Genomic DNA, 27,785 nt, shown 5'->3' on the forward strand with positions numbered 1-27,785 from the left:
AAATAGATACTGGCCCTCTGCTCATTCTTTGGCACTTGAACGGTATTCTGAAGAACCACAAGAGTCAGTGCCGTAAAAACAGACAGAAAATATTAACACGTCCGTCCTTACGTCCCATAAAAATCAACAACATTGCACTGAAGAAATAATTACTAAAAGTTTCAGGCAAAAAAATCTCTTTTGTTGAATGACTTTTGATAAAAAGTGAAGATTTCCCGCCAAAATGATTTTGTCAAGAATCCAATTTTCCACTGAAAAGCATGCTAGACTATCCCTTAATGATGACAGTTGCCACAGCCAGTGTGCTACAGATGAAGCGAAGAAGCAAGAAAATAGCACGCTCTCCAATGGAAGAAAAAGAACAGGCAGCATTGCCCCGGACACCATGCTAATATCAGTTTTTGATCTCACTACGGCAGTGTTTCCTGCGAGAGAAGTACAGCTGACATGGCGCGCCGCAGGCTGCTTTTCAACACCTTCACACTTGCTGCTCTCACTCAGAAAACTGTCGAGAGGGAAACCACCACATGCTGCAGCGGGATGAATTTTAATTCCAGTTTTATGAATTTGCATCGGAAATAAAAAGGGAAGGACTGATGGAAAGAGGCTTATCTGTTTGAGGAGGTATCGTCAGAAGAAGATGTGACAGAGCAGGAAGAGTCACTTCTTCCAGCCCTTGTACAGAGGAGTGCTGTTTGCAGCAGAGGAACTTATCAAAACCAAACACGTAAATCAAGATGTATCAGTCTTTGGGAAATGGAAACAGACTTGCAGCAACACACACACAATTTGGAGCAGAAGACGTGGAAGAAGGGAATGTTCTGCAGTGCACATTTTCTGATTTAGCTGAGGTTCAAGCCAAAAGGCAGAGCTGAAAGAGACTGCAGGTTCAAAAGAACTGCAAAGAAAACCTGATCACCTTACAGGACTCTGGGTAATGTCCATGATGGTAAAGAAACAGGCAGGAAATACAGGTATTCTGTTGGTGTCTATTTTTTCTTGTTTGTAAACTTGCGTATTTTTGTTCTACTAACTAAAAAGCATTTGTGTTTTAAAACCCTGCGCAAAGCTGGTGGATTTTGTTCAATTACGTACTCCTGAATGCACAAACTGAGAAGTTCTGAGTACCCACATGGCTGAGGCTGGGAAAATTTGTGCTCAAGTGTGAACGGAGACCTCATGGCAGGGCTGAGCCCAGACTTCAGAGCAGGCACTTAACACCCACAACGGCCAAAAAGTCAAGCCTCTCCCACAGCAGCCTAGGAGAGGATTGAGGCAGAGAAGCTCTGCCAGTGCTCTGTGGGTGTGACAGAAGCATTTGAATATTTGAAGCGCACAAACATTTAAGCAGGATTGGCATATAACAAAGCCTTCTAGATTATGCACCAGAAAGACAGCACAAAGATTCAGCAAGCACCACGTAGCTGTGAATGAATGCGGCTGCCGCTGGTGCGGTGACTGAACTCCTCAGATGGACATGAACGACACGGATCACAAGGTAGCTGAAGGTTTTTCTCTCTGATTTGAAGGCTGTAGCGAGAAGTGCTTGACACAACTGTCGGATTATTCTCAGTTTTGCCCATTTTCTGTATCATAACTGCTTGCTTGGTTGCTTCCTACAAAATTTAGATTTGCACAGTCTTATAACCTGTTTCACCTGTTGACGACATCAATAAATTTAAATTGGTGACAATAAATTTAAATTGGTTCTTCAGGGTACCCTGGAGTCCAGTCCAGCTCCACCTGAAAGGAGTTGGTGCTTCTCCAGTGACACCATGGGGAGCTACGATGAGCTGAAAGGGGAGGAAAGAGGTAGATCACTCGGTGGATCTGCTTTTTTTAAAAAAAAAAGCTTTCTAATCCAGGGAGGGGATCAACTGTTACCTCAGCTTTGCAGATGGAAATTACACTTCAATTTTGAACAATTGTAAGCTGTGGCGTCTAATGTAGGTCTCAGCAGCAAATGGGTTTCTGGAGAAAATCTACATACAATAAAGATATAAATGCTCGGAGGCAGATACTCAGAAGTGGCAAGCTGCCACAATTCCTCCTGAAACCAGCGGAGTTTTATGGCTAGAACTGAGTAAGGAGTCCTTCCACAAAAGAACTTGCTGACAATAAATCAGCAGCAAGTGTTGCAATTACTGCCCCATGCAGCGTGGTGCTTTGCTTGATGCTCCCTCCGCAGCAAAGACATTCTATTGATGGCACTTCTCGCAGTGGCACTGGAAAAAAATAAAAATAAAAAACACTAACAAAACCAACTTAACAGCAGTTTTGGCATTAGGAAAGATCCAGACAACTGCCAGTCTGCACTTCAATACAAGATCCTGACCAGGAGGAAAATGAGTCATGCAAAGTCTGGAGCAAGACATGGTATAATGCTTTCATATGGCCCCAGACACAATTATAATTCCTCCCATCAGCTCTTCCTGCTGACATCAGCTTTCACATTGGTTTTGCCTAATTATTAGAAAAGTTCTTAGAACTTAACCAGAACATCATTGTTCCCATGGAAAACACCCCACTGCTCCTGTGATGGGAAATAGCTTTTTTCCTCTTTCTTTTTGAAAATTTTATTGCTGATCTGGCTAGGCCAGGCTCCAAGTCTAAGCTAGGTTTCAGCGTGCTTTCACAGTGCTGGCTTCACGTCGGCATCTCCCACTGCTTCTGAAATCAGCCTGAGAAAATGAGCCTTTGTAGGGAGCAAGGAGAAATGTGTCAGGAAAGCAGAGCAGGGGAAAGGCTTCTTGCACTGTCCTCCCTGCCCCAGGTCCTGTCCCGTGGCTCCATCCTGCTGGGGAAGGAGGAAGCCTGGTGCCACAGCATACCCACATGACGGTGACAGTGGGCCACAGAGACAGCCACGGAGAGGAAAAAAGGACAGTTAACTAATGTCACTTGAGGTGGTGCGAGGTACTGCTGGCTCCTGCTGCATGGCAAGCGGAGCAGTGAGCAGAGAGGGAGCAGCAGCCAGCAGACGTCTGGCAGTGCTCTACGAAGGAGCCCTGGCATGGGGGAGATGAGGGAGGGAGAGAGGCCCTCTGAGGCCAGAGTGGATGGTACCCACTGCCAGGAGGCTGCCTGGAGGGAGTCCTGCAACCCCTGGGGGAACAAGTTGGCCAGACTGCTCTGGGAAACCCCATCTTCCACCAAACCCCCCTACTCCATCTTTCCTCTTAACAATTTCAGCCATGAGGGCCTGTCACACCGTGACTGCTCAGACGGGTACCAGAGTGCCCTCTGGGTGCAGAGCAGTGGCCCTATAACCACGTCCTGGAACCCCGGGGGGCTGTGCTCAAACTGTGCTTGCCTCGGGTGACGGCAGGATTTGGCCCGTGCCTTCCCAGGCAGGATTTTAATGCCAGAAGCTCGTGTGAGCTTCCAGCAGTAAGTTAGTGTCTGTCAGTTAACTGTCCCATTTACTTTTGCATGATGTTATACGGATTTGGAGCCTAGAGCTCACAGCTTTAAGACGGTAATAACCCTTTTGCAGCTTAAAATAAAAAACAGTAAACCCAGTAAAGGACACAGTTAAGCAGTAAACCAGCTTAAATTCAGTATGTTTAATTTGCTTTTCTTGCCATCCATCATATCATCCTGGGAGAGCTGAAAGCATCTTATAATAATTTGAAAAGTGGGAATTTTCTGCAAGGATACTTGCTTTAAAATAGATTTTTAATTCCTGGGCCACAACAGTTTTACCAAATCTCTCACTTTGCACACTGACCCTCTGCCATCACCAAGGGATAGTTGTCAATTTTTGTTTTAAGGGCTCAATGCTAGATCCTGCCAGCCAGCCAGGCAGGGTTGCACTCCCAGCTGTTCCACTGGAACACACTTGGACCACATACAGACTACAGACATCCACATGCATGCAAGACTGCTCTACAAAGCCAGAGAGCTGTAAGGAGGCACATCAGTCAAAGGGAGGCCGTGCGCCACTTCAGCAGCCACCTTTGGGTAGTTACCTCCTCTGTCTCCTTCAGCAGTGAAACGACCCCTGACTGCTCATTCCTACCTCAGCCCCGCAGCCTGCTGCCAACAGAGGTGGCCGCTTGAGGGATGATGCTCTGTCACTCAAGTCACCCTGGGACGGGAACTCCTCCTGCTGGCATTGCTGACAGATAGTTCATACTGCCGCATGCCTTTATGTGCCTGTCTTCAGCAAAAAAGCAGGTGTTCCTAACTTGTAGTGGTGTTGGAAAGGGACTCCTTTTCTGCTTTTCTCACCAACATGTAGGGTTTTTTTTATCAACAATTTATCTTGCATACACATTAGAGCCTTAGCAACTTAGCTAGCACATTAAAACCCCTTTTTTTTTTTTTTCTTTTTTTTTTTTTTTCTGCATAGTAACAACTAACAACACCCTGTAGGCTAAAAATAAAGTCAGAATGATTTCAGCTAAAGAGCTCGGGCTGCTATTGCTTACTCTAGTGTTACTTCTGTTGGTGTCTCTGAGAAGCTGATGTGAGTTTTAATTGAATACACAACAGAATGCACTCATGCTAACCGTACCCATCTATACAGAGTTGAAGGGAATTTCAGGGGCACCTAGACAAAAGATTTTAGCCCTCCGCATGGACAGCTAAATAGTTTGACACATTGTTCCTGGGAATTGTGTGCTTGTTCTGCTGGGGGCTGGAAAGGAGTATTCCTTGCTGGGCCACTTCACAGAGCAACAATCCTGGTAGTGAGTCATCAGAAGAAACACCATTCTTCAAAGCGAAGTATAGTTTCCCATTGTGAACACAAATTTCGCTTTTCACTTACTCAAGACATCGGGGGAAAAAAAAAAGGTTAATTGTTACGAAGTGCCAGAGTAGCACCGATCGCCTGTAACTCAGCAGCAAGGAGACCAAATCACTTCACAATTAGCTCTCTCTGTCCTCCTGCTGTGAAGATGATGGTGCCTTGGTGCAGAAACTGAGGCACAGGCAGTGCACTGGAGACTGCAGAGCGGGCCAGCAGCTAAATCAGGAGCAGTGCCCAGGAGTCCCAGCCTGCCGCTGCTGGTGTCACCGAGGCTGAGGAGTCACTCTGGGATGCTGGGCAGATGCGGTCTCTGCAGACCTGTGTGTGGTTACTGCCTCCAGTTACCTGCCACTTCCCCGCCACCAGGTAGCAGGACACACAGCCCCTAAGAGCGGATAATTTGAGCATTCCCAATCCCTATTAATCAGAACAAGACAGGTTTACCTAAAACGGCTTAAGTAAGAGCTAACCCAGAGGATTTGGGCAGGAGCATCTTAAAGGCACTCTTCTGAACATCTCTGTAAACATTCTGGGGACGTGATAACATCTGGCAGGGAGACAGCAACAAACCACTGGGAGGAGTCGGGGAGGGGAGGAAAGCCTGGGGGACAATAACCTCCCTTTTTTTTTTTAAGCACAATTGCACCCAGGAACAGGTATCTGATCACAGCTTATCACAGCTTATCACCTGAACCACTTGAACAAGAAAAGTCTCACGGAGGAAAAGAGCATTTACTTGTTCTTAGGTAACTGAACACTTCCTGTGGACCTCACACGAGGTCAGAATTTGGAGCACTGAGCAGAGAAAATGCAGTTAACTGAGTCAGAAAACGCAGTTAACTAAGCTAGCATTCTTATTCGGGGCAGAAAAATGCCTGGAGATGAAGTCAGAGTTTCCCTTTGAGCTAAACTCAAACCAACCTCTCATACACCAGCATAAGCATGTTCACATAAATTTTGACCTGACTTTAAATTTCTGCATCAGTTTAATTCTCACATAGACAAGCCTTTAGGTACGCTGTAGATATCATGTACTTCGCAACAAACAATATTGTCTTCCTCTACTAAAGTAGCATTGGTAGGCAGACAGACACAGTTCCAGCTTTGATTCTCTCTGTGCCATGGGAAAAGTATTGATCGATTGGTATCAATTTCAAAAGCAAAACAAAATAATAACCTGTGTAAACATGTTAGAAATCTGCTGTGTCTTCCTAACACTGGTGTTAGTCAAGAACAACCCGGTGGAAACCTGCATAATTGTGCACAGAATAAGGCCTTTATCAGTATTGAAAAAGGATGTTGTCCTGCTGAGGAGGTCAGGGAGGCTTCATCCAAAGCCAGGAGCTTTAGTAATTGTAACTGGCCCCAGCCATGCTGCTAGATAGAGCTGGTTAACCAAGGTGATGAATGAGTCTGTGAGCTCTCCAGAGGCTGGCCACGTTGGCACCAAGCAGAGAGGTTATGAAGCCTGGCTACTGAAGTGCTCCAGGCTTGGTTTGCCCCTGAGATGACCGTGGCGATTAATGCTTTGTTTCTCCTGCCTTGGCAGTGCTCATTTTTTGGGCTACTTCTGAAAGACAAAAAGACCAAAGCACTAGACAGGCACTGAAAAGATGTGGAGATGCAGCAAGTAGAGCTGCGTTCCTTCATGGCCAAGGGAGCAAAGGGCTGTAACGTCCCTGGTAGCATGACCCGGGGTAGCTCTGGGGTCCTGCTGTGCCCGGTCACTCCACAGCCTCCCTCTGCCAGAGCAGACAGCAAGCTGAAACGCGCTGCTCTGCGCCGAGGGGAGTCGGCCTTAATGGGGAACACGCCTGCGGAAGCACGAGAGGCAGCACCTCCGAGCCGCTCTTGGGAATGGAGTCACAGCGAGAACTTGGAGAGCCATGCTCCTAGGACGAAAAGATTGATTTGGGGGTCACTTGTCTACACATGGCAGTTCATACGAGGACATCTAAAATCTCTAGTCTGCAGAAAATCTCCTGTCTTAGGGGACGGCTCCTAAGTCTGCTGAAAGCAATTCAATCACCGACTTCATCTCTCAGCTGCGTTAGCCCAGCCTGAGGCCCCGGCCCTCGGGTTGCTCCTCAATCAATACAGCTATCGATTCCAGCAGGAGCACTGGCTGCAGCAGATCAAATGCTAAGGAGTTCACAAGCTGCCAGGCTGATAAAGAGTTTCTCCGTGAAAAAGCGGCTCTCTTTGTTAGAGAAAATTACTCACAAATATTAACTGCCAGTGAACTAAGAGAGCACGGCTCTGGTTGGTGCAGACGATGTAAAGAAGTGATTTGTTAGAGCTAGGTGGTGCAGCAGCAGACTGGAGGGGAACCTCCGAGTAACATCAGGAGGGGGCAAACAGACAGCACCTAGTGTAGTTTTGCTGCCTTCTGCACGTCTGCAGCGTGTCCTCAAGTGCTGGTTCAGAGACTAATCTCACATTCCTGTTCTGGCCTGAATCCTGCAAATCCTGGCACCCAGGAGTAGTCCCCCTGAGCGCTGTGAGACATCACAGCACACATAAAGCTAATAAAGCAGAAAATGTTTTCAGCAGCAGACCTTGAACTAGAAAGCATCCATTCCGCCAACCTTTCAGTATGATGCATGCATTTAAAATAACCACTATTATACTTACACGGGGAGAACCAAAAAGTCTGCCTCAAATTGTAGCGATGCACTTCTCAGGCTAAAAATGTGGCAGCGGGGAACTGATTCCTCAGCGCAGATTTTGCAATCTCTCCATCTCATTTGTGTTGCAGTCTTCATTTTTTAAAAAATCCTCAAGGATAAGAGAGTCATTAGCAGACTGCCATCAACCTCAACCAATTCCAATCTCAGCAGCTGAAAAACACCGAGAAGCTTTTTTTTGTTTGTTTCAGGGGTTTCTCTCTCCTTGACTTAGGCTTTGAGTATTTTGGAGTAGGGAGCAGTCCTTTGAAGAGTTCGGAAAGCACATACTGATTTCAGCCAGTGGTTGTAATGAGTATCATTAAGTCTGGGATACTTCTGAACTTCGATTAATCTTTCCTCTGAAATAATCTTTCCAAATTATTTATAAGACTGACATATATGTAATGCCAGCAACATTTAACTGTTTTGAAATGTACATTTATGTCTTTTCTCCTTTTAAATGTATCTTATGCCTAATAACTGGATCTGTAGGGCTTATAAAAATCAAGGACAACTCATATTTTCATAATATAGAAGCCTTGATCTTGCACAGATTTACACAGGTTGAAGATTAACCATGAAGTGGAATTCTGTCCCCAGACATAAAATTTTCGTGAAGGTAAGTCCTCACCCCTAGCACACTTTGTAATAGGAATGGTCCTTCAGATAGTTCTGCATAAAGTAAAGGATCAGGATATTTACGATAAACGTTATTGTTATTTAAACTCCAGCACTACTAATATTGTGTAGTTTAATTTCATTCCGCACCCCGGGAGTTCAGAGCACCTCTTGCTCGTGTCTCTGAATTAAGCTGCACAGCGTGCCTACAACATGGAAAGCTCCGGGGAGGCCTTATTGCAGCCTTTTGATACTTAAAAGGGGATTACAAGAAAGATGGAGAGAGACATTTTACCAGGGCTTGTAGTGATAGGGCAAGGGGTAATGGTTTTAAACTGTAGGAGTGTAGATCTACATTAGATAGAAGGAAGAAATTCTTCGCTCAGAGGGTGGTGAGGCGCTGGCACAGGCTGCCCAGAGAAGCTGTGGGTGCCTCATCCCTGGAGGTGCTCAAGGCCAGGCTGGATGGGGCTTTGGGCAGCCTGGGCTGGTGGGAGGGTTGGACTAGATAGTTTTAAAGTCTCTTCCAACCCAACCCAGTCTGTGATTCTGTGCTTCTATGGCACTATACATAATTCTGCCTCCTTTACAAGTGAAGAAAGTGACTCTGCTGAGAGGTCAAGTAACGTGCCGGGGCTATGAAGGAAATCCGGAATAGGATCTTCAGGCATTTTTAAATATTGCCAGTGGCATAAGGTGTCTCTTTTCTGAGAATTACAGCTTTGGAGAGGCCCTTCTCTAGAAAGCACCAAAAATCACCAGCAGCGAGTAGATGGGCAGGGAACATTCAAGAACATAACTGTGAAGTCGGGGGCAGAGGAGCACTGTGATTATAAATGCTAACAAAGCACGCAGCTCTGAGGTTCAGAGCCGGTGGACAGCTTCTGAAAACTCTTGTGCAAGGCATCAAGAGAAATGAATAATCTGCCACGGCCTAAGAGCAGCTTTGAGCATTATTTGTCATTCCAGAAATACCAGGACCATGTATCATGTGTGCTGTGAAAAAAATGCCAGTGTAAAACAAAGTTCCTGAAGCCAGACCAAAGCACTTCGCTGAGGCAGTTTCATGTGCTTTGTGCCATTTTCTTTCATACCTAAACTTATTTAGCAAAATGTAAGTTTCACTTTATGCGCAAGTCTACCTACATCCAAAATCTTGAAGCACATCCTTAATGTAGAAGCGTTTGCACACATTATTTTGTTCTGTACTGAACTGGGGCTGGTTTCAGCACACAAGATACTCTCCACTGAAATCAGTTCATTTTTTTTGCATTGTGGTACAGAGAAACTGATGAGGTTAAAGAGAGACTCTTCTACAGATCTTTATAGAAGGAATTTTTATGAATTTATGGGGATCCTTAAACATGAGTTCAGTATATTATAAAACCCCATATATTCATTCTTTGAATCAGTTCCACTTCCCTTTGTAGAAAAGCCTGACTGAAGGATGCTCTCCAACATAAAAATAAACAGCAGCTCCACCAGGCTACCAAATAGATGAGATTCACGAGGCAAACCTCTGAATGCTCAGTTATGGCTACACGCTGAATTTACACCTCCCGTCTGAAGGCTCACAGACTGGAGCCAGCACAATATGCTGTATTCCACCCATAAACGGCTTTAAAAGCCAGAGCTCACATCTTGAACAGCACCTGGCAAGGAGCTGGGAGATAATGCAGTATGGTGCTTCAGTACAATATCCCCTGTGCAAGAAACTCAGAAAACCAAGCGAACACCTCGTTCTGCTTATGCTGACATTTCTACACACAGCATTACACGCTTCCTTGAGATGGCAGTTCCCAATGAGCATAACAACATCCACATCCAAAAGGCACGGGTTAAGTGTGTCCAAGAGCATCGTAAGCTGCGAGCCTTCATCAGAACGGCAGAAATCACTTTGTTCCTTCCCTCATTTCACAGTGATTCTTCTCTGCGTTAATAGGAAACCTTCTCTTTCGACTGATTTCCTTGGAGTGTCCTTAAGGTTCCTTTAAACTTCAAAATTACTAGGGAAATCTGGGGCTGCTAACATTACTCTGTAAGTCAGGAATCTGAGGGAGTTCATTCCTTCTGCTGGCAAGCCTTCAAACTATCTTGATTTTATCAGCTATAATTCATGTGTTGTTCACAGGACAAGGTTGTTTCTTTTGTATTATTTTGAGTCATCTCTGGAAAAAATCACCTCGCACTAAAATGCAATAAAATATGAGAAGAGATTATGACTTATTAAATTAAGCCAAAGCATACTCTGTATTTTGGGGTAGTACCATCCCTGGAGGGAAAGCAAATATGTTTTCAAACGACTTCTGCTTCCAATTAGGCAGCAAAACAAGTACCCAAATTTTCAAAGGAGCCTAACGCACAAGGTGCACAAGGAGCACAGGAAACAGAAAAACTCAGCCCGTGAGCAGCACAACAGAAACTGCTGGGTGCTGAAAGCTTCAGCCAAGCCTGTGAGCTGCACAATATGTTATTGGTGATTTTTTGCTCCAACCCTCCCGCTACAAACCCTGCTTGCTCTGCATGTATTTTGCTACCTGGGTGAATCTGGAAGAAATAGTAAAGCATTTTTCATAGGCATCTTAATTCACACCTTTAAACAGCTTAAGAAGAAAATGACCTTCTGTCTGTTGGATCTGTGCCTTGTATCTCTACGGGTCACTTATTTCAATTATTTAAGCCTTCAACATTGAATCCCCCGCCATTGGAACAAACAAGGAGTTTAGTCATTGAATTTAACAGTGGCAGGATCAGAGAAGTATTTACATTCAGGCTCACAGGAAAATGAAACAGGATAAAAACATGTATTTATATATCAGTTAAGCACTCCGTGTCTCAGTATTGATAACCTTTAAAAATTATGTCAGATACACACGGCATGAGATGACTCAGCAGCTCCTAGATTTGCAGAACAGATGGAATATTGATGTCCCCACACGAGAGATTTCTATACACCTGCTTCTTGCTGAAGACACTGGTTCCAGTCACGGAAGCAAAGATTTTCTCTCCAAAGCTGGCTTTACTAATAATAAGTGTGAAATAAGGATATTTCTCAAGGGGATTTTCTAAATTTAAAATGCATTCTGCTTCTTAACACCTCCTATCCTGCTGAATGCTTTAGCCTACCACAGTCGAAGCGCAGTAATTAAGTGCAAGTGTAATTGTTACAACTGTCTCTGGCAGGACAAAAGCAACTGTCAGGGAACTGCCACATCTCCATACTGTCCTGCTTCCAGCCTGTAAGTGATGGTTGTAGGACCGAATTATTCCTCCCGATTCCCCCCCCCCCCCCCCCCCCCCCTCTACTCCACCCTGTTTAAAACGACTAGTGGTACCATGACAGACGTTAGTTTAACTTCAGCTGAGTGTAAAAAAAAAAAAAAAAAAAAGGGCTGGAATGGCAGGAATATGCCACAATTCTCATTACACAACCACCAAAAAATCTCACCCTGCCCCACCAATATTTGACTTCCTCAATCCCTTTAGTTGCACTATTGGTTAAGAGCAGTCACAGTGTGATGTCTGAACGTGAGGCCAAGTGTTTGGTTTCCTTATGGATCTTGCATCCTCTGCTCACACACATGCAAAGCCACGGCCACTTCCACGCTTTATTTTCCTAATTTTTATTTGGAGATGATGACTATGACATAAAACCAGGAATGACTTTCAAGGAGGAAATACTGTGGCTGGGATTTGATCACAGGGCATTTGAGATGTGTCAGTACGGTTCCCTTCTCTGCCAGCGAGCAGTGAGCTCTGCAGGGCTGTCCCTCTCCATCCCAGCCCCTTGGTGCATGGTGTTGGAGCTCTTCCAGCCCACCCAGGGGCAAGCACCACCCAAGAGCCTGCTAGTGGCTGCAGATTGCTGGGATTATCAATGGAGATGGGGCTTGGGACTCCAGCAAGAAGTGCTTGGAGGCTGGTGTGCCCTCGGCTGGGAGCATCCAGTGTTTCAGGCAGCAGGATGGAGGGCAGATGCTCAGGACTGAAGGGATGCTCAGTGCTAGAGAGGCTGCAGGCAGCATGGAAATCCACGGCTGAGGGGACAAGGAGAGTGGTTTGGCTGGGTGAATGTGGAGCAAGGGACCCTTCCCACACATCCTCAGCTGGGCAGGATCCTTACTGCCTTCTCCTTCCCCCTTTTTCCAGCCCCTAGCCCCTCCCAGGGGAAGCAGTGGTACACAACACCAACATTTGTGCCCTCCTCACTGTTTCAGGAATCCTGAAATGATCCTGCCTAATGAATCTCGGTGGTAGATAAAATCATCCATCCTTATTTCATTAGTTTTGCTGCTCCGAGAATGGCAGGCTAGTTTTTCCTGTAGCCTTTCTGAATTTCATACATTCTTTTAACTCTCAGTATTTATTTTCTCCCTGGAGTCTGAAGTAATCTGAGAGAGCAACAAGCCTCTACACCATTATAGGCCCCAGTTCCTCTATCAGCACAGCCCAAACACGCTTCTTATTGTGCTCCCCTCCGTAATGGAGACAGAGGCTTGCACAAGCTGCCTGGCAGAGACAGACTGATGGTACACAAGATAGGTACTTTCTGCCCAGAAAACAAGAAATGTTATTAGCCAGTCCACATTGAACAGCAAAAATTGCTAGAATTTGACTAAACTTTGCTAGCCTCGCTATTTAAGGTGACCTACAAAGACAAGGGAGGCTTTTGTTGCATGTATACTTCACCACCATATGAAGGCAACTCTTGGGACAGAAGAGCTAGCACATTAGTGCGGATAAGGAAATACTGGTCAAGGGCAATTTGGTACAAGTCCTTCCCATATAAGTGCACTGAAATTTCTAACATTAGCACAGATTAAATGGGCATTATTTTAAGTCACGTTTGGAAACTCCCTGCCTACCAAATTGCCTGTCAGTTGGTCATTAATGGCAAAGTTCAAAAACGTTTTCTTTAAGTCCAGTGAAATATTGTTTCAGAGCTTTGGTGCTTTACTCAATAAAAACAATTTTCTCATTTTTAAATGCCATGCCAAGTGTTCTAACAACTGTAGCTACAGATCATGTAACTGAAACCCTTCCTAATGTGAGCTTGAGAATTTTTACTAGCTCTAAAAACAGCTGGTCATGAATATACTAGTCAGAAAAGAATGCAAAACAAAACTAGTAAAAAAAGTGTTGATTGGTAGCTCTCTCACGGGTATATTTAACCATTTCTTTAATATGTTTTGCCTGTCTGGAAGTAAGGATATTTACATTATTTATTTCACAGCTATCTGGAAAAAAAAATCTAACGAAGTGCATTTGTTTCTGACAGATACTGCTAAACTGAAACCTGGTGTATGTTCTTAGACTAAAAGTTTATTAAATTTGACTGTTCTTGGAGGAAGCAAAACTCCTTGAAGACGAGTCCTAACCTCAAAAATGTTTTTGAATAGATTTCAGGGATCTGTCTTCTGTAGCTGTATATGTGCACACACACACATATATGTGGGTACAGAAGTGAGGGTTCGTATGTACAGAGAAAACACAGAGCCTGACTGTGTTCACCCACTGAAGCAGATAAGCATGCATTGCAATGGTGTATTTGGTCAGACTCTGCAAGCCCAACCTGTTCTCTCCCACAATCTACAGGAACCTTTCATTGGTTTCATTGGGATCTGGACTGATGGCTAGCTTTGATTTTAAGCACTAATTTTTTTTTTGCCACATGTACCTGAATATATGTAATGGCTCGCAAACAATACTGTAAGTGCTCAGTAATCTTAACTTCAAGGACAATACAAAAACATGCTCAAAACATCAGTCAACAGACACTGGCAAACTGGCTTTTACCAGATCTCTGTCAATTACTGTGCACATAAATGGTGCATCTCTTCACAGTGCAAAGCTTTATTAGCCTACAGTGATAGACAGGCAAACAAAATATGCTTTTTGTTCCTATCACTGCCACAGAAAATATGCATCTCATATTTTAATGAATAGTTGAAGGTTACTTTAAATTTATAAAACAGGCTATGAGAGAGAATCTGATATAAGCTCCCTGCCCAAAGGCTGGGCCAGCTATACTGAAACCATTCCTGGCCAAAACCAAAGCTATTCTTTAGCATTTTCGTCCCTTTTTATTTATACTGTGCATGAATGTCGCTAGCTGGTTGCAACAGAATATAATTCACCTTATCTCTGGAGAAGCAGAGGTGTCTACTGGTTGGTTAGCAAGTATTTGGTTTACCTTTCTGTGGCTGCTGAAAGAAATCGTCACATTGCAGAACTGATCACCTCTCTTGAATCAGTCCTTACTGCAAATTTCAGAGGGTACAGCTAAGAAGAAGACCTGAATGTTTGAAATCCAATAAGGAAATTGATTAGCACTAATGACCTTGAGCAAAGAGGTCAAGAGGAAAAATCCCTTTCAACTCCTCGTCAGCTCTCAGCAAACGAGTGCCAGATCCCACACTTACAGCTTAACGGCACCATGGAAACCGGTCCAGGTGAACTGCTACCCGTTACAAAAATCTGTGTCAATCACATGCAGGAGGATGGCAGAAATGTTCCCTGGGCTCCCCAGCACAGCGAAACAACGTGACTTAATGACATTTTCAGGATCCTATATGCATAGGAAGGAAAGACCAGGACTTCCTTCAAAGATAATTAAGATAGAGAATGAAGACATCATTAGGGTAAAAAAAGGTTAAAGCAAGGAGTAAAAACCTATGCTGCTGCATTTCAGAAGTCTTCCACCCTGGCCTTTCATATCTCTGCAATAATTTTTCAGAGTGCTTCTCCAGTGCAGGCTAGAGAGAATTTTTTATGAACTCCTGAAAATAGATTTAAAATTCACAAAGTCTCATAACAACCGCTCTGCTTCCTGCCACTCTCCTGTATGGTCGTTTTTCAGCTGAGAACTCAGCAAAGCTCAACAGACTGACATATGGCCGTGACTGGGCTGCTAAACACCCTCTGATGTTGAGGAGATGATATTCTACAGCCTTTGGCTCGTATGATTTTTAGCGGATTCAGATCTAAGCCTCTTTTGGCCTTTCAAATCCATCAGAAAAATGCTGTTACTGGAGATGTGTTAGTACCATCTACTGTTGGAGAGTCAGCACTGCATCTTAAGCCGTTTGCATTTTCTGTGCTTTTTGTGCTGTCGCTTATTTATCTTTCTAGATTATTTATTTATCTTGTAAGGTAAGGTTAATAAAAATAGAGGCCACTTAAGCAGGGGTTGTGACATCGACACTCGGGAACTCACACGTGAACACAGCGTGCAGACAAAACACGGCCTGGGCTGAGAGACCCAGGGAGATGGAACGAATCCATCGGGGTGTCTTGGGAACAACTTTCTCACCTCCCCAGCACATACTCACACAACAAATATGGTTCCAGATCATGAATAGAGCGAAGAGTTATCTTTTATCACTAATTTAAGCTTGCTGAAACATCTGATGAGCTCTTTTACATACAGAAATTGAGTGGCTAGGTCAGAACAGTCTCTGGTAGAAATCAGCATAGCTCCAGGGACCTCTGCTCGGGTGGATCCGAGCCAATTAACGCTGCCTTGGGTACAGAGGTCCGGTAAGTGAGCCTGTGCTGGGGATTAAGTCCCCAACAAGAGCACAGAGACGGCCAACTTTTATCTGCTGCTGTTTGTGAGCAAAGGTGAAAAGATAGTTGGTCGAGCAAACCAAAATACTGGGCCGACAGCCAACTGGTACAACGGCACCGACTCCAGCAGTCACACCAGGCCCACGTCTGTAAAATGGAGGCCGCAGGCCTGCCTTCCCCCAGCGACTTGGAGCCATTCAACTTAGGTACATATCCTTACTGACACAGTTACGTAAATCTGCCTCGCCATAGGATCTGCACAGGGTATACATTCACATGACTTTACATCCATTTGTTTTTTCCATCTGTGATGGCAGATCTTCGACGAGATTTTTTTATCTGCATCCTCCACCCCTCCTTTTTAAGGGATACGTAGACAAATACCTAATAGCTCTGCAGTCACTGCACGCCGGCCTCCCACACAGGGGAGATGGAATTATCACCACATTGCTGTTCTCTGTCTCCACAGTTTCTTATCTTTTATTTATTTATTTATTTATTTATTTATTTATTTATTTATTTATTTATTTAAGATGGGTCTGATTAGGACTCTCTTTGCTCTAACGAGGGCTGTTGCTGGGCCTGCAGGGACGGGCCTACGCCTGGAGCTTCCAGATCACTGCCCAACACAAACACGGGCTGAGGAAGCATGGGTGAACTGCTCTGCTTCAGACAGACAGACTGTGCAATCTGTCCAGCTTTTAGTGACTAAGAAATGTCTATAAAGGCTATACCAGGCCACCAAAAAAAAAAAAAAAAAAAAAAAGCAAAAAAAAACTTTCTTTGCTCTTACTCACACTTATTCTTCATTCCACAAGAATAAAAGAACTGTATTTCCCTGGTCTGCTTGTGCGTAAGGGACTCTGTTCATCTTAGAAGCCTTTTCCTACACCCACCTAAGCTGAAGCTCCCTCCTCCTGAGCTCGGGAGAAGACAGTAAATGGTGCTGCAGGTGTCATGCCACTTCCTTCAGCAGTGGCCTTCACACTTCCCTGTCTGCTGCTCCTCAAGACACCATCAGAGACACCGTCAGACAGGGAATTTCTTTTTCAGACACCTCCTGCTGACAGTCCAATCATCCTGAAATCAGGCCAAATGCCCACATTTTCCTGTACCACTATCTATGCTTCTGATGAGCTTACAGCACTAACTCCCCAACCACATGGCTCAGCTTTCCTCTTTCCTTAGTCAAATTTTCATTCCACTTCTGTTACTCCTGTTCTCAAGGTCACCTATCCATCACGTATAATATCCTGGTCCTCCTTTATTCATGTGCCCTCTAAATGTTTCCAGCATCTTGCATAAGTGCATCCCTACATGTGTGCTGAAGACATTAATGAATATATTCAAACAGGATCTGTTTTAAGACTAACCTGAGATATCTGGGAAACTTCACGATTAGCTTTCCTCCAAGCTGGTATTCTTCCTTCCTGTAGAGCATATTTTTGTCTCCCATTTAGCCAGAATTGTAACATGTAAGTAACATCTTCAGTAATTCCCCATGTGGCAGCTATCAAACACTTCATTAAAACCTAGGACGCCTACCACATTTTCTCTGGCTATCAAAATGGAGTATCTTAAAAATAATAGCGTGACATGACCCAGCGTTGGTAAAAACTTGTATTTTATTTCACTTGCCTCTCATTCCCCTTCCCTCCCTCTCTCATGCTATTCTTCCCTCAAAGTTTATTGATAAGCCTTACATGCTACTGGTACAAGTTCAGCAGCCCTGTAGTTAGTACTTTTAAATATAGTTAATTTTTATTTGCTATTCTCCAATCACAAGCCCAATGCCCCACTTGTTAGATATGCCTGGGATAAACAATTTCACATGTTCAGTCTCTTGGAGTTCTGGGTCAAAAAGCACATTGCCCCCAAATCCCGCTTCCCCCCATGAAAGTGCACAGAGCTCTCCAGATTTTGCTGTGGTAATTTCTTTTCTACCTCTGCCAATAGCTTTTATATTCTTCAGGGAAGGGGAATGCAGGCATTTTGCTGCTAATTCCTGCTGCAGTCAGAGCAAGGCTACAGCTTCTGATAAAATGAAAAGCCGCAGCAAAAGGTTTGTGTACTACTCAAGGCAGGCTTATATGGCTTGAGACTGTCCGTGCATGGATCACAAACTCCATGTGCACATCTACAAAGATATAGCTTTTCTCAGGACTCAGTCATCTAGTTAACACAGCCTCAGGTCTGCTCAGCTAGTGAAGTGTCCTCACACCAGCCAGTTGGGACTCAAAGACGGCAGATTTGTTTGGGGGAGATCCTCATCCCCAGACAGGAAAACAAGCTTTGTTGCTTCCCTAGCACTCCAAGGCAAGACCCCTGCCATGGGCTGAGGATACCAGAAGTGTTCTAAGCCTTGTAGTATTTCTTCCTTTCCACCCCTTTCTGTTTTTTTGCCAGCCTGGCAGTCGTTTTTTCACAAGAACCCCACAGTATTTGTCACCAGGCTCTTCCTTCCTCTGGAGGGGCTTCTAGGGCTCTCCCTTCTTATTAATTTATAATAATAAAATAATAAAATAAAATATAAATAAAAAATAAAAATTAATTTATAGTATCTTAACATAATTCTTCCCTGGACCTCTCAAAGAAGATGGGGGTCAGCTGAAGGTGTATGTCTGTATTAATGCTCCTTGACTCCAGTTAACTCTTTCCCGGGCAGTTCAGGATTTTTGCACGTGGTCTCAAAAATGTACTAAAGAGTGAGCTGAAAGAGGTTGACCATGAACTTCTTCTTATTGCATCATAACGTGATGGTCTGGGTATTTACTAGAGAAAGAAAGTGCTTTGATGTTGACTTAAACGTTGTTCATTAACTTCTTTTCCATCTCTCATGTTTCAAACTATGTTGAAAGACAGTATTTGTTCCCTTGGAGAACATGTTATGTAAACGTCTGATGAAAAGTAAATATTTTTTTAAAGGAACTGGTTATAACTGCTCCAGTCTGAAACGGCTACTATAAAGGAGCAAAGAAGGTCCCTCTTTTCTGACATCACCATGTTTAGGTAGATAAATATGAAAGCCATTATCACATCAGGAACAGCTTCCAGGCAACCACTAATTTTAAACCTACTGAGGAACAGATGAATATATGGGGTTGTGTATCACCCCTTCTTCAATGACATATCATTGAATTTTTTTCACAGGCCTTGCTTAGATATCTCAATATTCAAACAAATTCAGCCTTGCACCTAACACATTAGTCCATATATCACAAAACGCATACAAAGGCCATGAAAAACACAATTCCAACGCTTAGCACCCAACATTATTGCATGGTCTTAGAAGTCCTTCACGCTAAGGCAGTACTTTCATCCACAGTCTCCAGATACATCACCGAACAGTCCCTCAGCTTCCGCTGCTTCACACACAAAGAAACTCAAGTTGACAAAGCTGGTGCTTCCAACCTCCATTGTAGTGCTGGTGATATCCTTGCCTTGAGTCGTTCCCCTGATGATCTCCGGAGATCCCTTCCAAACAAATTTTTATGATTCAGTGACTCAGTGGGTAGATTATCCAGGTTCCTGCTGGCCGCTGTTATTTCCCTTGTGCCTGTAGAGCCGCTCACTGGACCTCTGTGAGCCCAACTCATGGAGTCGGTCTGCCAAAGCACTAACCTTACCATAATGAATGATTCATGTGCTGCTGGCACGGCTCCCTGCATCACTTCACCGCATGGCAAGATGAATGACAGAGGAATGCCAGAGAAGGGTGAGAGGCCGTGGCTAGGAACAGGGGATGGGACCTCCCCTACATCAGCCAACCGGCAACGTCAAGCCATGCCTTAGGGGCTGACGTGGGAATTGTGCCTGCTCCATTCTCCGTGCCTGCCCTGCTTTCCCCAACCTGTCACAGCGTCACAGATGTGGTTGAGCACCTCTGATGGACACCTGCCAGGCTGCCCTCAGCTTGCTGCGACTGGGAAGCGTTAGGCATGGTTCCTGGCATCGGTCCGCAGGCACGGAGCGGTGGCTGCAGAACACCTAGCAGTGGCAGCTGTGGAGCCCATTGCTAAATACCTGCTACCAGCCCCGTCTCCTCAGTTCTCTCTCAGCATGTTCACCACCTCACTGATGGTACAAAGCCCTGAATTCACAATATGCCTGTCAGGGACACGTGACTGGTTTTGCACAGCTTTTTAAACACTAAAAATTATAAGCATAGCAGAGTTTGTCTGCAGGTACGATGTACGTAACCCCATTCACAGCACCTCCTCTAGTTCCTAGCTACCCAGAAGCATTTTTGTTTGTAGGCTCAGGTTCTTCAGCCCTAGTAGCTTCTCTTCAACACAATGGACACCTTTCTCCTTCCATTTCAGGTCAGATTTCTTTGTCCTTTGTTACACAGCCAATTCGAACGTCTACTCTGGGAAAATCTGCATGCCATTCCATCTCTACCACAAGCTTCCTGTATTCTGCAAGTTTATTTAACACTGCCTTGGTATGTTTTGCCTTTGATAATTTTCCATTCAGTTGTCCCTTCCAACATGGCCAGACTGGTTTCCCAACTCAAGCCCTCTCCGTAAATCCAAGAGACAAAAACCTGAGTGCAATCTTTAGGGATAACTATCCCACAGTGTCCTTAATCTAAGGGGACAGGCTCAGTAACCCAGACAATAAATAAGAAATAGTTGTTTTAATATTAGAAACAAACAAACAAAAAACAACCAAAAACTACACGACTTCTGGGCTGGCCTTCTTAAAAGCTCTTCCAACTTAATTAATTAATGTCAGTGGAATTTAATGGATTTTCCTACTTTCCCCTCCTGCAATTCTTTTCACAGGCTTCAGCTGATGTAAAGTTTCAATGTGTGGTGTTTGAGATCAAAAGTATATGCAATTCTCCAGTCCCTGTCTCACTCTACCAAAGATACCAAGACCTAATGGGGGGCCTCCAGCTGTCTCACTGTACCAAAGATACCAAGCAGTCTGACTCATTGCTCCAACACTTCTACGAACACTGCTGCACCCCCTCCAGTTCTTTTGGTAAAGATAAACTTGCTAAAAATTTAAAGATTATCCTGGTAAAGATAATAGACGGAGTGGCAATTGAGAATGGAAATAGCTACTTAGGAAATAACCTAATGGGGGGGGGGCCTCCAGCTGCAGAAAGGGCCCTTGGACTTGAATAGGGGAAGTCACTCCCTGGATAAAGCATGGTGCCAATGTGTTGGAGCCATGCATACCTTCGGGCAGAGACATGCTTCTTAAGCAATGACTACTTTTCCTGGATTCATTTACTCCTTGGAGAGTGAGCTGTCTTCCTTACAAATGCATATTGATCCTAACAATGGGACCCAACTGTGGCTGAGGTCTGTAGGCCCTAATTTAGTTTATCATTTAGTGATGCAAAAAAATGGACCCTGCCCCCCACATTGCTGTTATAATAAAGAGCCAAAATTGTTCGTCTTATACTGAGTGAACTTTACTTTCAGCAAAACTGAATAGAAATTATTTAATCATTCACCCTCTATTTACCTTTGATATCAAAGCAAAGTTAACATAGGCGGCTTCATGATGCATGTAAAACAAATCTCACCAGAGACCATTCCAGGATTTTAGGGGAAATTATTTGTATCATTATTATTCTAATGGGCTGTCTGCAATTTGAGATCAAACCCAATACATTTTTCCCCCAGTATCTGCAATGAATTCCAAAATTATGCAGATGATTATTTTATTAGTGTGTACCCAGATGGTAGACTGCCAGACTCAGTTACTGTCACTGCATCTCTAGCTCTCTGTAACGCAAGAATTACTGTGAAAACAGTGCATTTGGCCACTGGTTATATAAATTAAGACCAAATCAACAGCTACAAACTCAATTCAAACAAAATCAATAAAAGGTATGTGAACTATCAGATTAGCAACATTAGACATAATGTTAACAATAATCTTTTCAGTTACGATGCCTAGCACAACACTCAAACGTGGGAAATACCTGACTACTCTGCCATAGCGTCATTTCTCACTGACGTTCTTTAAAGTTCGTTCTATCAAAAGCAGTTCCTCACTGGTCTTGCAATTTACTGTACAGGTATACCATAGACCACAGCAAACTACAGCAAAGAGGGAAAAATGCATATTCACTTTAAGAGAACATTTTTATACCGTAGCAATCAGGTCCATTTATGGCATTTACCATACTAAAATGGTAATGGTGTTTATTCCAAGATTATATTTTGTATAAATGCAATGTTTGTCTCTTCCTGCCTCCAAGGGACAGTTACTCAGATACACTTTGTAAAACCATTTTGGATATGAAAAGCACTGAGTATAATACCGGCTGTGAGGATAAAGTACCCAGTGTATTGTAAGATTACTTATCAAATCACAAAGCCATAGAACTGCAGGGCTGCAAAGAACCTCCAGAGATGATGCTGTACAATGAGGCTGGATCAACCGTCTGGCATACACGTGGGCTAATAAGCTCTTTGAAGCAGACAGCTATCTGAGTCCCAGATATTTTAGCATCCATTCTCACCCTGGAATCTTTTCAGTTGCTGAGTATTCCCCTCCTTCTCTCCTTGCTTTGATTTTTTCCTTTGAGCGTCCATCTCAGCTTTCTGATCCCTTTCAGCAGCTGTGGACTCCTCTCTTCTGGCATCAGCACCAGCCCTTTGGGGGCAGCCACATGGCCAAGAAGCCTCAGACATATTTGCCCTTAGTTGGTCCCCAGACAACACAGTATTTCAGCCTTGCTGGGCACAAATACAAAGTATGGTCTTGGGTTTTCTTCCCCCACTAATTTTGGACCTCTCTCTCTTCTCTGCAGCAAGTTGTCCACTGCACTCTGCTGGGGTGCACAGACAGACAGATCACTGGGAAGGAAGGTGCTGGCAGAAATCACCTGGCTTGATCTGCTGGACTGTGACAGGTAAGCAGAGGACTGTGACAGTGTTTTCTGCTTAGAGAATTGCTCCTCATCTTCCTCAGGAAGAGGCAGAGAGCCACCTCTGGCCCACAAGATGCCAGCTTAACCGCAAGGGAGAAGGCACGTTCCAGAAGTGTGAAAGTGTAATCCACAAGTGCAGAAGTCAGCAGCATATCAAGGAGGTGGCAACCTAAATACACCTTACACTGCTTCACAGATCTGTTCTCTATCTTTTCAGGCATCAGTAGGAAGATTGCTCTATCGGATCTGGATGAGCTAGAAGTCAAGTGTTACATTAAAATCTGTATGCCACAGGAGGCTTGTGAACATAGGTCTTTTGTTGAAATGTTCTCTCTATACTGCATCTACAGATTTGGTTTAGCTTTACACCTAGGTTCTCCTGGCACAGCTGTTCGCATTAGGAAAGTCAAGCATGATGACAGATCTGATAGCCAGCACTGTCTGACGCAAACGTGGGAAGAAGGAAGCAAGAGAAATCAAAGAAGAAAAATGTGTCTCTCCATTAATACACAACAGCAAACAGTCTAGCCATACTCTTGCTGAAAGGAATTTGATGTCTCGGTCAGTGCTTTGCCTAATGAGCTACCAACATCAATCTGTCATCATCTGTATTATTTGAAATGGCCTCCGCTGACACAAGGTATATTCATGTACTGGCCCTCCTGGGCACTTGAGAGTTCAAGTCCTGGCCAGTTTATACCACACTGAATGATAATGAAGGGTAACGGAATAATCATTGGCTTCCTTCTCTCAGGGGGAGGCAAGAATGTTGTTGTAGGGATCTCCCCCAGCCAAGAATGGCTTTTGATTACAGAACAGGGAATACCAATTATTTGCTTCTCTGTGTACAAAGAGTCTCTAGCAGTTCCTTGCAACAGTGCTTTAGCTCTCCGTAGCACATGTAACGCATCTGTCCGTCTGTGCTGGCATTTCCCTGAGCCTGTCCTGAGTACCTGGTTCTCAAGACCTTGCAGGGCTATATGGCAATTCAAGAGGTGAGCACTGACAATGGTTGGGAATTTCAAGCAGAGTGGATATGCCAGAGACAAAGGCTGAGATGCCCACCAAAAAATGGTGTAGCCTCACCAGCGTGGCTCTGAGAGTTATTTTTACCTGCTGGTGAGTACAAAAGCAGTGTTCTGCACTGGCCAGTTACAGCACACGCTGTAACTGGTAGAATTTAACACCGCTGTTAGGTTCAGAATCTCTGGGCTGAATGTAAACAAAGCTACAGCTCGCTCTCCTTTGGCATTACAAGACTTAACAAATTCACAAGTGTATCAGGAAAAGGTGTTGATGTTCACCTCTTTATACAAATGTGACACTGGATGTTGTTTTTAATCAGTCCTTGATGCTTACATTCACATCTCCCTTTCTTCTAGACACTAAGGAGAAGGTCACCTGGGCACCTGTGTCTGTTCAGAGCACCTCATGCTTATTGCTCTTGACAGCTTGGAGTCCAGGTCTGCTGTGAAACTGATGTATAAATTCAGCTAGGAAAGCTGCAAGTTTAACTACTTTGCTGTCACAAAAGTTATCCATACTTTATGTCTAACAGAAAATTTCACATCCTTAAGAAGAAATGTCTATATAATTTATTTCAAATTGCACTGACTTTGAAAGACCCGCTTCCCCTATTGAACAAATAGTTGTAATATGTTGCCTCCGTGCTATTAAACTAAAATGTCCACATCATGTTTCCTCTCCTAGTCCTAGCTTTTTAGCTATGTGGCTGGAAGGCTGCAGAAAGAGTGAATAAATGGATGACATGGACACATAGCAGTAAAAAAAACCCTTCTGGATCATATGCCTCACCAAAAATAAATAACTTTAATTTAAAAAAAAACTCTTTTGCTTGTCAGAATTATGTAAATCTCACTGAGATATTGATTGTGTTTGTCATGCCCTTGAAGGAGTGTTCCAAGGTGAGAAAACATAGCAATTTGCCACCCTCCCACCCGCCTCTCCCCAGTCCTGTAACTGCATGGACCCCCCTCTCACTTATGCCAGCAAGCCCCCACAAGGAGACACACGCAGTGTTTCCAAACCAGTAGCTCAGTCCAGGGAAGTAACAATTTCATGTTCTTAGAGGCAGCCCTCCTTTGTCTAACAAATAGCAAGCTAAAGCCTGCCACAGCATAAGAATGAATGTACAGCTTTTCCTCCCAAACTCAGTGCAAAAAGCACTCACAATGCCAAGAGTGAACTTGGTTTCTCACATCAAAAATATGTCATTGCAGCTGAGCATGTGGGAATCCAAGAGCACAGCAGGTTTCCCTAACACTTGCTACTAAATTTCAGGATTTAACTCAGCAAGGGAAGGTAACCTGTGGAGTTATCACATGGAGTTTTCCATCAAAGAGACTAGCAGCATCATAGGACATGACAGTCTCCAGACCAATTGTGAATTTACTTCTTCTAATGTTCCTGTAAGTAGAAGGAATTAATGTCGCATGTTTCAATTTGCCTCTTTAAACTTGGGCTGTGTGTCTGTGGATACCCTGCTAACGCCAGGACCACCACTGGTTCTCATGGTAAGAGGAGTTTAAATTCACTTAGGTTGACGTCCTTATCTTTGAGACAAGAAGAGGTCAGTCTGACCATAGGGCGTCTGTTTACTCAGAGAGAAATATTCTGTTTCTGCCACCAGATCCACTCTTGGCTCCTGCTGTTCAGCTCCACAGTCTCTTCCCAGGTATCTTGCTTTATTTGCTCTGGGTTCTGCTATGAGGCACTGATCAAGGTGAGCACCCGCAGAAGCTGGAAACCCAAACCAGCATAGGAACATAAAGCTAAATGAAAAACTTCAGTAACTGCTAATCTCTGATTTCACAGTTGCCTCCTATCCATCTCCAGCAAACTTTCCCACAGCCGTCACATTGCACAGGCCTGAAACTGAGAGAACCATGACATCCCTACTGAAGCAAAAATACCCCGTTGTTAAGAGTTGCATGGCAACATAAATAACTCTGACCTTGATAAAAGGATAAAAAGTATAAAAATTAAGGGCGGACTTACATATCAGCATAGGGTAAAAGTCATACAAGAGGCTTGAAAACCCTCATCTCAGAAAACTGTTGTTGTTACTGGCTGCAACATCAAAACACACAGCAGAGAAAATGCGGAAATTGAGAGGAAAATTTAAATCAATCAAAAACTTCGCTAAGACAAAACATCTTATATAAGCTTCCCACTGGGAAGAAAAGGAGAATAGACTCTCATGTAACAAATGCTAGTTATGTCATTTGATGTACTTCTGGAAGGCACTCAAGTATTTCAGTGGCACAGACAATAGAAGAGCAAAATAGAACAAGACAGAACAGAACAGAAATAGATTTGGTTGGCTTTGTCTGGGAGAGCTGGTCAAAAATTAGAACTTTCATTCCAGTAAAAACTTCAGAATTCTCAACAACTTTTCATGCTCTTTCAAAAAAGCAATACTCCAAGTATAAAGGAAACTCCAGCAAATAATGTTTATCTCAAACAATCAGTACTATTTCTGGAAGCCCAATTTTCAATCCTCTCAGTCCTGCCTCATCTCCAGTACTCCGTGAATCCCTAAACATTTACTGAATGGCATCTAGTTAGCCCGACTTTTAAATTCCTCAAATGCTTTGAATAGATCTTTTTACCCAACAATACTGAAACATTTTACCAAAACCAGTGAGGTATTTCAGAACACAGGAGTAATGTGGGAAATAGCTATTATTTCCATTTCATAGTTAAGAGACAGATAAACAAATCAAGATCAGCAAAGTTCAGTGAAAAGGAATCTCTGGGTGGGCACCAAAACCTAGGAGCTCTCAAATTAGATACCACTTCTGCACATTTTACTTCTCACAGTAAGAAATTTCTGTAGGTTTTCATGCATTTTCAAATGCTGAATACACTATCATTAAAAAAGACAATAAAAGCTTCCTTGACAAGAGCAGTGACTTTATAACATCTTCCCTGCAGATGTCTTCTTGCCTTATGTGCAGGTTTCTGTGTAGCTGATGGCCATACAGGAGACAACCCTCATGTTCCAATATCTTGTGAACTCGATGATCCAAAAGTAATGTACTTAATCAAGTGTAAAGCAAGAGGTGATTAAGTTTTGCAGTACTGTACAATGCCTGACTGCTCAGAAATGCATCTTTTGATGTGGTGCAGAGATCTGGACCAGTTCTGTCTGCTGTTCCAAAAAAAAAAGATGTTTCAGTAATTTGAAAAAAGAGCCTCCGAAATCACCATAAGTGTTTAACTTTGATCTGAAGCTTTAAAAATATTATATTTATCTGTTTGCTTGTTTAATTTGTTTGAATTTGATGCTCAGAAAGGTGCCAACTTGACATCTTGTGGAAGCAATTCTTTGCTTTTTTTCCAGATGACACTGAGCAGGGGCAGCGAGCTTCCCATCATCACTAGTTGTTCTAAGCATCCAACCAAAAAAAAGGGGAAAGGAAAAAAAAACCACACAATACCATCAACTCACCTTTCCATTGCAGTTTATATGAATTATTAAGAACTGAGATTCAGTGGAGCCTCAACTCTTGAGCGTGGAATCAATACTGTATTTTATAACAAGGGCAGTAAAGCCAGCTTGTTCTATTTCCATCACAGTGAAGCCCTGTCAAGTCTCCCATGCAAACCTAATTTCACTGGGGCCAAAGTCTAACACTAGTGATGTGAAAGACTTGTTCACCTCAGCGGGGTCAAGATGTGACCTTCTGTCCAGGAGCCTGTGGAAGTCAGCTCACTTTCTTGGGGTGGAAGCAGTATTCGTAGCCACTACAAAAGGCCGACTTTTTGCTATGCCCCAGACATGAAAGAATAGATCTGTGCTGAATTCAAAGAGAAGTTACTTCTGCAATTATTGCCTCTTGAGGGAGGGTGCCTAAAAAGGGCCAGCTGTGATGGGACAGAGGCCTGCAAGGGAACTGAAATCAGCAATCTCCCTTCCAGAAGGCAATAATAGGCAGATCTGTGTTAGTCTGTATGCAAAGAGCAAAAGGCTCCTTTGTTGTATCACCTGTAGCCAAAGTACCTGATTGCATTTTCAAATGCCATTTCCAAGCATAAAAAACAAATACCCACTTCCTCACGCATATCACAAGTCACCCCAAGAAAGTGCTAGCTGCAAACACCCCGCGTTGCACTGAACATTAATAGGCATGCAGGAACATTTCTGATCCTCGGCATGCCAACGAAGAAAGTTCAGGCAGTGACCAAGAGGAGAAGGTCCTGGGGAAGCCTCCAGAGAAACTGAGATCGGGTTCAGTGGACTCCGAAGTAT

At 43.7% G+C, this 27,785-nt stretch overlaps 1 long non-coding RNA gene across 1 annotated transcript; it reads right to left on the reverse strand.

Annotated features, from left to right (window-relative positions):
• Positions 1 to 592: 592 nt before the first annotated feature.
• Positions 593 to 27,784, reverse strand: LOC118171762. The gene is made up of 3 exons (XR_004753367.1): positions 26,985 to 27,784; positions 1,885 to 2,225; positions 593 to 1,793 (listed from the first exon to the last, which is right to left on the reverse strand). It is a non-coding gene; the product is annotated as an uncharacterized LOC118171762 (long non-coding RNA).
• Between the last annotated feature and the right edge of the window lies 1 nt (position 27,785).

The sequence above is a fragment of the Oxyura jamaicensis genome, chromosome 9 (genome assembly GCF_011077185.1).
Source record: "Oxyura jamaicensis isolate SHBP4307 breed ruddy duck chromosome 9, BPBGC_Ojam_1.0, whole genome shotgun sequence".
NCBI classification, from domain to species: Eukaryota; Metazoa; Chordata; class Aves; order Anseriformes; family Anatidae; genus Oxyura; species Oxyura jamaicensis.